The 9,443-nt window shown below is 46.5% G+C and overlaps 1 pseudogene; it reads right to left on the reverse strand.

Annotated features, from left to right (window-relative positions):
- Window positions 1-565: 565 nt before the first annotated feature.
- Window positions 566-1,222, reverse strand: LOC133709036 (protein WUSCHEL-like; annotated as a pseudogene).
- Between the last annotated feature and the right edge of the window lie 8,221 nt (window positions 1,223-9,443).

Consider the following 9,443-nt stretch of genomic DNA (forward strand, 5'->3'; position numbering starts at 1 on the left):
AATTAGATGGTCGCGGCAAATGGACTCCAAGATGGGAAGGCCCGTACATCATCTATAAAATCTTAGAGAAATGAGCTTTTCATCTCAAGGACCTGGATGGAGATGTCCATCATAACCCTATCAATGGGAGATACTTGAAGAAATACTTTCCCAATGTCTGGGACTCGGAGGAGTCGTAGACAGTTTATTCGCATAAGACATGGGGGACAATTCTAGTGTTCCTCCACTCGCGAAGCCCATTCATGAAGGCCTGTTTTTGAGGCCCATAATCATTTCTTTGCTACGCCTAGCAACACTAGGGGGGCAACACTATACAATACTAAGCCGAGTCGGCTTCAGAAATTTTTTACAGCTTTGTGAATATTCATGCTATTTTATTTATAAAAATAAATAAATAAATAAATAAAGTTATAAATACAACTCTTAGGGGGCAATTCTAGTGTTCCTACACTCGCGAAGCTACTAAGCCGAGTCAGCAGCTCCAGAAAATTTTTCCAGCTTTGCCTTCGCAGGAAAGGCTGAGCTCAAGGGAAGTGTGAGAGCCACCACCGTGACCGCCACCTCCATCGGAAGTAGTCTTCATGTTGCCAAAGATGTCCTCACCATGCACGGGAAACAGTGGAAGGGTTTCAATCTCCTGGTGATCTTCTCCTCGTTGTTCCATGAAAGTTTGTTCTCCATTCATGTCAAAGAAAGTAGAACTAGTTCCCCCTCCAGCTGAGATTGAACAATCCCTAGAACTCTTCTCCATGTTCATAGATCCATAACCGCCATAGTTCCCCATCTGCCCGTTAAAAGCAATCATCACACCAGCGGAAGAAGCAGAAGCAGGTGCAGAAGATCCGAAGTTAATATACTGATCCTCATGTTTCCAATTGGTAACATTATCATTACCAACAAGCCCTGATCTTTGCATGGGCACATGAACATCCGAAGTAGACCTTTTCTTCTACTTCTCCTGAGCCCTTTGGTTCGTGAACCAATAAAAGACGTTCTTGCCCTCGATCTTGCCGTACCATTTCAGCTGGAGACAGATCCTCTGAATCTGCTCTGTAGTTGGGGACCTAACTCCCTTGTTGTAGAAAAGATCCTTGAGGATTCTTATCTGATCTGTAGTGGGAATCCACCTGGTACTGCTCTTCCTGCGAAGCATGTTAGCACTACTCTCGGCTGCTTTGTTACTTCCTCCATCCTTGGTTGGTTGCCGGTTTTGTGGTTCCATTGGTGATGGATTGAGAGAATGCGAGAATTGAAGAGTGGTGATGATGAGTAATTAAGAAAGATTGCTGTTAGAAATATTGGAGTTGATGAAATGGTTTTGGGATTGGAGATTTGGGTTTATAATGTGGAGGAAGATATAGGCATGCAAATATCCACCCTTGGATGGACGGTCAAAGAGAAGAGTCAAACTAAGTGTCAGTAAAAAGAAGGGATTATTGGCGCGTGGGGAAACCGAACGGTTTTCGAGGAGGTAACTGTTCTATTCACGAGATTATTTTTTCACGACCGTTATTTTTCAACGAGTGATTAATGCCTTAAATCTCGGAAAAGAAGAAATTATTGGCGCCAAGAGTTTTGAGTTGGGGCCAGCAAGTGGATCCAAAAGATACATATTTTCTCAAAACCCTCGCTGCGAGGCTCTTTTTGACGCGAAGCATATTTTTAAAGTTCATATTATTTTCAATATACAACTATGGGGGCCTATATTTTGGGCATTGCGAGACACAATTATTGGCTTCTCACGGATATTTGAATATCAGGATAAGAAAATATTATTGTATTCATAAAGTAGCTTTGCGGCCAAAAGCAGTACATTCATTACAAAGCCAAAAGTAGCTAGAATACAAAAACAGGAATCTTCGGATATCTTCTCTCAAGTGGAAGCAGCTATGGAATCCAACGTCGGTTTGAGCCGCACCATTATCCCAAGGAGGGGCTGACTTCAGGGAAGGAAAAAGAGGAGTACCAGAGCCCCCGCGCCCCCTTTACATGGAAGCGGCAGAGGAATCCAACATAGGCTTGGCCAACGCCATTATCCATGAGAATGGGAGACTCCAGTGAAAGAAAATGGAGCCTCCAAGCCCCCTCAATTGGAAGCAGCTATGGAATCCAACGTCGGGTTGAGCCGCGCCATTATCTCCGGGAGGGGCAGAGAGTGAAGGAACCGAATATCAGCTTGAGTCTCTGCACCCCCTCTAGCCTTGGTAACCACCATTAGTTGGACATAAAGTATAGGAACAGCCATTCTGTAGCTTGAACCCATTCCTTCAAAGAGTCCATCCCTTCTCATCCCTCCAAGATTCTATCAAGAAGAGAAAGGGGGAGAAGGAGGTGAGAACCAAAGCCCCTTCCATCTGGAGGGCACGACACGGGCCGAGTCCAGAAGGAAGGAAACGGAGGAGGAAAGACGAACCACATAATGACCTTCCTCCCTTCCCCCGTTTCGCTCCGCGTGTAGGATTCTAACAAAGATGATCTTGCATGATCGTGGATCCCACACTCGGAGCCCCCTCGCATTTCTAAACCAATCTGAAGCCTGGCATTGTCGTTGCAGAATTCCAGAAGGATGAAACAAGGGGTTGCCTAAGATTACGCCATAAGGCCTAACCCAGGCTTAAGATTACGCCATAAGGCCTAACCCAGGCTTAAGATTACGCCATAAAGCCTAAAATTTAGAGGCTAAAGGTCATTTCATGAGGGGAAGATTTGTGAAGAAGGAGAAAGAGAAGCAAGGACTGAAAGGCCATTTCTTGAATGTTTCTGGAGATTTGTTGTGAGTATTCCCTGCCCAAAATACAACTATTAATAGGGACTTCAGGCAAATCCCCACCCTTGGATGAAGCTCAATTTCAAAACCGATGTCAGTAAATCGAGATTAGTGATTCCAAATCTCGGGGAAAAATGGACTAGTAGCATGTGAGGAGCGGTTTTTGAGGAGTTAGCTATTATTAGAGGATTAATAGCATGTGAGGAGACCGAACAGTTTTCGAGGAGATAACTGTTCTATTCACAATATTATTTTTTCTTCACGACTGTTGTTTTTCAACGAGTGATTAATGCCTTAAATCTCGGAAAAGAAGGGATTATTGGCGCATGGGGAGACCGAACGGTTTTTGAGGAGACCTACAGAGATTGGCCCGCAAAGCTCAATTTCAAGCAAAGTTCCTCCACGCGAAGGTTCGCCGCAATGGCACCAGCTTCGGCTTGAGTGGCCCGTTCTCTGATATGGGCCAGGTTGCGGCCCATTTCTTCAGAAGCAACTAAAGGTTCATCGAGTTGGGCTTCTTCTGCAGCAATCGCATTCTCAACAAAGGCTAAACCGGTATGGAGGTCCTCGATCCGAAGTTTGAAGTCGGACCTTTGGATTTGTAGTTCCCGCAGGCGGATGGTTCGCTCATTTAAAATACCGCGAGAGATGTCCATTTCTCGAGAGAGGCTATTCAAAGCCTCTCGAGTGTCGTGAGCCTGGGTGTTCGCGGCCGATTGACGTCGATGGGCCTTACCAAGTTCATTCAGCAGATCGTCAATGGCACTAAATTGCTGCAGGGTCAATGCCTTCTCCTGGCAAAGATACCTTAGGGCTTCCAAGACTCGCTGGAGAATGTCAGTCTCCAATACCCGAGGACCCAGATGTTCGTGAAGCACCATCTTAGCCTCATCCACAGCAGAACGAGGAGTTACCTCCAACACCCTCATCAGTCTCTCGAAGGAGGAGGAGGAGGAGGCGGCGGAGGCGCCACAGGATCACGAACCACCAATGCAAAAGGGTGGACAACTTCCTCAGTTTCTTCATCTTGAATAGGTTGGTCTGTCCCTTCAGCAGCGGGAGAATCTGGAAACTCAACTCGCGGCTCACCATGGGCAAGTGGAGAAGATTTAAGCACAGAGCCCTCAGCTTCGACGGTTGTCTCATTTGTTCGCTAGACTTGGGGGGCACCACCACCGTCAGTATCATTTTTCATCTCTGGGGCAACTGTCCCGCCGATAGGACCCTCAGCGTTTGCAGCCACCTCCTCGGTACAAACAGAATCCTGGTCAGGTTCAGAAATGTCAGAGAGCGGGGTTGGATCTAAAGGGAAATGGAAAGCATTGGCCAACAGTGGCTTACCTCTCGAGCTGTCGGGTCAATATCTGGTACGTGGTCAATATCCGCCTCATTCACCTCTAGTGCCACGAGAATCTCTGTCGTCATCAGTTCCTCATAAGCGGCAGAAGCCTCAGAGTGGCTTTCCACGCTTCATGCTCTGAGGAGTCGTCATCAGAGATCGTTATGATAATGGTAAGACCTTGCAAATGCTCTGTAGATGTGGGAGATGGAAGAGGTGCCACGGGGTTAGTTGATGCTTGAACTAGCGAGAGAATTGGCTCTTCTGCAGTGGCTGAGGGTCCAGCCTCGCTCAGGCGAGAGGGATCAGTGGTCCTTTGACGGACCTGTCAAAAGATATATAGTGAAGATCCTGCCCAGATTCTAAAATTTAAATAGGATAAGACGGGGCCGGAGTTTACCAATCGCATTCCCAGAGGTTCGTCACCTTCAAAACTCTCTTCGACGAATTGAGCTCGATTGCGTTTGCAAGTGAAGACAGCAGTGGCCTGTACGAGAAAAGAATCATAACTCAAAAAGGAGGAAGCACCAAATATACAAGTTTGGGATTGTTCTTAACCAAATTACCTCAACGGGATCTTCATCATGAGAAGACTCTCCCTCAAGAGTCTCCTCTTCTATTACCTTTAGTTTCCCGGCCTGAACTGAGGCTGTCCTGCTCCAGGTAGTTTGCTACAAAACACACTCAGGAATAAGAGTGGGAAAATCAAGACAAGGAAAAGGAATGGTGAAGAAAGACAAAAACTTACTGTTGCCCTAGGCTCGTCGATTTGTATCCCTGGACGCGATGAGCAGGAAGGTAGAATAGGTAGCAGGGGTTGTACTGCAGGTTTGGAGAAGCGCTCAAGAATCTCGCGGTCCTCCGGACCAGGGTTACTCATGCCACGAAAGATCAGGACGAAGAGTTCGTCATGTGGCAGGTCCCAACAGGTCACTGACACTTCTTCCCACCAATCAGCATAGTCATCATTGACATCATTGAGGGGGTACAGCGCTCTGACCCAAGAGGGAATCACTATCAAAGTAAACTGACTCTGAAAAGGGGCAGACCCAAGCGGGGCTAATCTCCGCCAAGAGGTGTAGTAATTGGCAGAATCAACCAAAGGCCAGGGTACCAACTGGGCCACCCCAAATTGGCGAGCAAAGTGGTTAGGGGCGTAGAGCTCGTAACTTACGCGGTCGGTGGCAAGACAAATATCTAAGGGGAGGAGGGAATCGCCTAGAAAGGACTATTTTTGGGTCCGGCATCTCTCCCAGCAAGTACAAGTAAATAAAACACTCGGAGTAGGGTGGAGCTCGATACCGTACGTTGCGGCAAAGCCAGTTCCCCAAAAGGGAATCAACTGGAGGTTCCTTTGGAATATCACCGCGACGGAAGTGAGGGAAATAAATCTGCAGCCAAAAGGCAAGGATCCAGAAGGGGCCACTAATGTCGGTATCAAATGGGAGCATTACGGCTCTATAAAGGGAGCGATATAACGCACCCAATACAGGTTGCCCAAGGCCAACGCAAATACCATTGTAGAGAGCAGTGGCCAGAGAATTCCAGGGCCCAGTAGGTTTGTTGGAAGAAGTGCAAAAGATAAATTTGCAAAGCCAGAATTCCAGGAATGCGATACCTCCTGTATGGTCAGCCTGGGTGCAGTAATACTCGCGCCAGAATGGGTAGGATCTGCTGTGATGCCCCCGACCAGCCATATCCATTCTCAAAGAAAATTGAATGCCATCAAACTGACCATGCACATAGGGGTCAAAGTCAATGGGCAACCCCGTGATGGTAAGAACATCCAGCAGAGTTATGCTCATCTGCCCAAACCGGAAATCAAATGTATTGCTGGAGGTGTTCCAGAAGCAAAGAGCGGCGGCTAGCGGTGCAGGGCTAGTATTATGGGGAAGACAGAAGCATAGATCGATGGTTTGGGTGATACCCACCGCATCCCATCGGGCCAAATCTCTTGCTCGGACCTCCTGATACCAAACATTTTCCTCGGGAGCGATGGTAGGCCAGAAGCCCACTTTCCTCCTTGGTCCCCAACTGCTAAAATCACCGGGCACCTGCCGAAGAGCCGCTATGGGACGGCGGATGGGAAGCCCATAATAGGCCATAGCATCATCTAGCAAACGATCGCGAGGTGTGGGACCTAGACTCGCTTGACTATCACCTCCACCAAAGCCCATCAGTCGACTTCTCTCCTCTCCGGTCTGACTTCTACATCGAACACCCATGTCAGTCCGCCAGGTGAATGCGGCTTTCTCAGTGATTTCATCTGCCTGATCGATAACGAATGGCTTCTTGGATGCCATTTCTAGGTCGCAAGGAATACTTCTCCATTACACCTTGATTTATAGCTCAGATATTTTTGGAGATTAATTTATTAGCTGGGCCAGTGAGTGGCTCTAGGTGATAATTAATTAATCATTATTCCATCTTGAGAAATTGCATCTGAGGCGGCAGTGAAAAGTTGGCATTGCACCTTTCCCTACAACCGCAGGGCCAACATAGTGGCCTGATGTTTTTAAAACATGATTAAAACCCAAGCGGTTTTAGACGCTAAAGTTGCACCAAGTATGGTGGTTTCACTTGGTCACATGTCATGATGTCGATAGCCATGATCCAATCATCCTCTTCAGCATAAGACTCGTGAATGATTAAATGATAGCAAACAGTTTGCTATTCTGCATCTTATTTCGCCAAGTACTATAGGCCTTGATCAAACTTGATCTAGCCAGCAAAGCGGCTCCAACACCTACATTTGAGAAAATCAACAGAGAGCCAGCGAACAAGGCAGATACTTGCTGCTATACATATGGCGAAGCTACCACCAAGGAAAAGAAGGATCCTCATTCGCGATCAAAAGCAATCTCCTTCGCATGGGGGGCACGCTAAAGTTCTGATCTCCTACAACCTGCCCAAGTTTCGCCAATTCACTGCATACCAGACATCAGATACATGGGGGGCAATAAAGTTGGCAAAGAAAGCGTCAGTTCATGGTAGGGGTGGGCGTCCGGACTGAAAAAACCCGAAAACCGACCCGAACCGACCCAAAAAGCCCGAATCGGTTCGGTTTTGATTTTGAAAATATCAGTTCGGGCTAGGGCCCGACCCGAAAATATTATCTCGGTTCGGTCTCGGGTTTCAAATATGAAGAGCCCGAAAGCCCGAACCCGACCCGTATATACCCTGAGTTGCCACTTGTCTATCTATGATTGGGTGTTATATTAATATATTAAATATTTTAAAAAGAATTAGGGTTACTCGAACCCGATCTCAGCCTCTCATTTTCTCAGCCTCTCATTCTCTCAGCCTCCATCAGTCCCTCACTCCCTCTCTCTCTCTCTCGAAACCAAAGCCTTAAGCCTCAAACTCTCAAAGCCTCCGTCTATGAAATCCGCCACTCTCCCTCAAATCCGCCACTCTCAAAGCCTCCGTCTGTGAACCCGATCTCAGCCTCTCATTCTCTCAGCCTCCAGAAGCTCGCCGTCGCCGACGATCTCAGTGGACCACCGAGGTCGACCATCACGCGCTGGAGCTCATTCTCGGGGACGTTGGAGCCGAGGGCCTTGAGGACTTTGCCGAGCTCCGAGGTTGAGATCTTGCAGTTGCCGTTGGAGTCGAAGCACTTGAAGACGCGGTGGACCTCGTTGAGTCGTCGGTCACGACGGGTTTGGACTTTGGACTTTGGAGTCGGCGACTGGTGGCAGATGAATTTTTTCCATTGAAGTTTGGTTGGTTCTGCAATCTCTTGTGTTAATTTGATGCAGATTATAACTGAATCTGAATGTCTTCTTATTCTCCTATTGAATTTCTTATTCTCTTGTGTTATCATTTTTGCAGGCAAGTCCTATTCCAAAGTGTTAACTTGATATCACTTTGATGGCTTCTCCTCAAAATTCATCCCAAAGTTCTGATTCCAATGAACTAGCAAAGCTGAAGCCTTCAATGAACTAGGCATTTTGGGCTCGAAAAACCCGAAAAACCGAACCGGCCCGAATGGGTTCGGTTTCTGTCGGTTTTCATTTCAGAAAAAACCCGAACCGGCCCGAACCGATAGTTTCGGGTTCGGTCTCGGTCTCACTAATTTCCGGGCCCGACCCGACCCGAGCCCAGCCCTAGTTCATGGCAAAGGCAATTCAGATTGTGGCATTCAAGCTTTATGGCCTATTTAGAGGCCTATATGGAATCAGTCAAGTAATTTCAGTCAAGCCAATAAAAGTGGCTTTGGAGCAACGACATTATAAGAGCAGTACTGATTCAAGACCTCTTCAGTCAAGACGAAGACCTTTGACTTCGAGGTCTGGGGGGAAATGTTTGAACCCAAAATGAGCATTTTGGCCTGACAATGTGTGTCTTGGAGAAATTGAGCCAATATCAGTGGCTCGAGCTATATATTGTCAACAAGTTCGAGATATATTATTTAGAGGCTAAATAAAGCCTACCTGTAACACTATGGAAGATTATGAGAGCTGCAAGAAAAGGAAATGATGGAAGCATGGAAATGAAAAGTCAACTTTAGCACATTTCCTACTTCGACTAGGAGAAACCGAGCTAAACAAGGAAGGAGGGGCGGCAGACTAACCAAATGAAATCCAAATGAGCTAAAACTGTCCAGATTAATTCTAGACATCCCAATGATCATTTCTTATGAAGAATGCCAGAGCTAGTTTTGAGTGGAAAGCCTCCAAACAATCAGTCCAATTTTCTACAGAAGCAAGACTGGAAAACTGGACCTGTAAGGAGTCTAGCAGTGTTTCCGGCCCAACCACATGGAATTAAGCTCTAAAATTTCACCACAATGATCTACACTCATTGTGGATCATTTGATATGAAGAAGTCGAAGGCCCATTCTGATTTCTTGGTAGAGATATAATTAAAGGAATAAAGGAGCCGAAAGTGATTCAAAATCACTCCAAAATTCATCATTCTTATCTCCATTTAGTGCTCCATTATCTCTAATTAGTGCTCCACCTCCACCTCCCTTATCTCCAAAACTCATCATTCTTATCTCCAATTAGTGCTCCATTATCTTGATTTGTTTAAGGTCAATCACTTTGGTATGGTAGACTATATATAGAGGCTAAAATGAAACAACACAACACACAATTCATCACAACAATCTCTAAGATTATCCAAGCCTCTCTAGAGCAACCCCTCTCCTTCTCTTATCGGTAGTCACACTCCAGTCCTAGTCTTCTCAGGAGCTGACTGTCAGTGCCACCAAACCTTCCAGCCAAGCTAAAGTCACGCTTTAGCAAGTTCTCCTCACTTCCCAGTGGTTCTCGCTCTGCTTGATCTACAACATCGAGTATCGATTGTGATTTTGAAGAAGCTCAGCAAAAG

Source organism: Rosa rugosa, chromosome 5, assembly GCF_958449725.1.
Source record: "Rosa rugosa chromosome 5, drRosRugo1.1, whole genome shotgun sequence".
Classification (NCBI taxonomy): Eukaryota; Viridiplantae; Streptophyta; class Magnoliopsida; order Rosales; family Rosaceae; genus Rosa; species Rosa rugosa.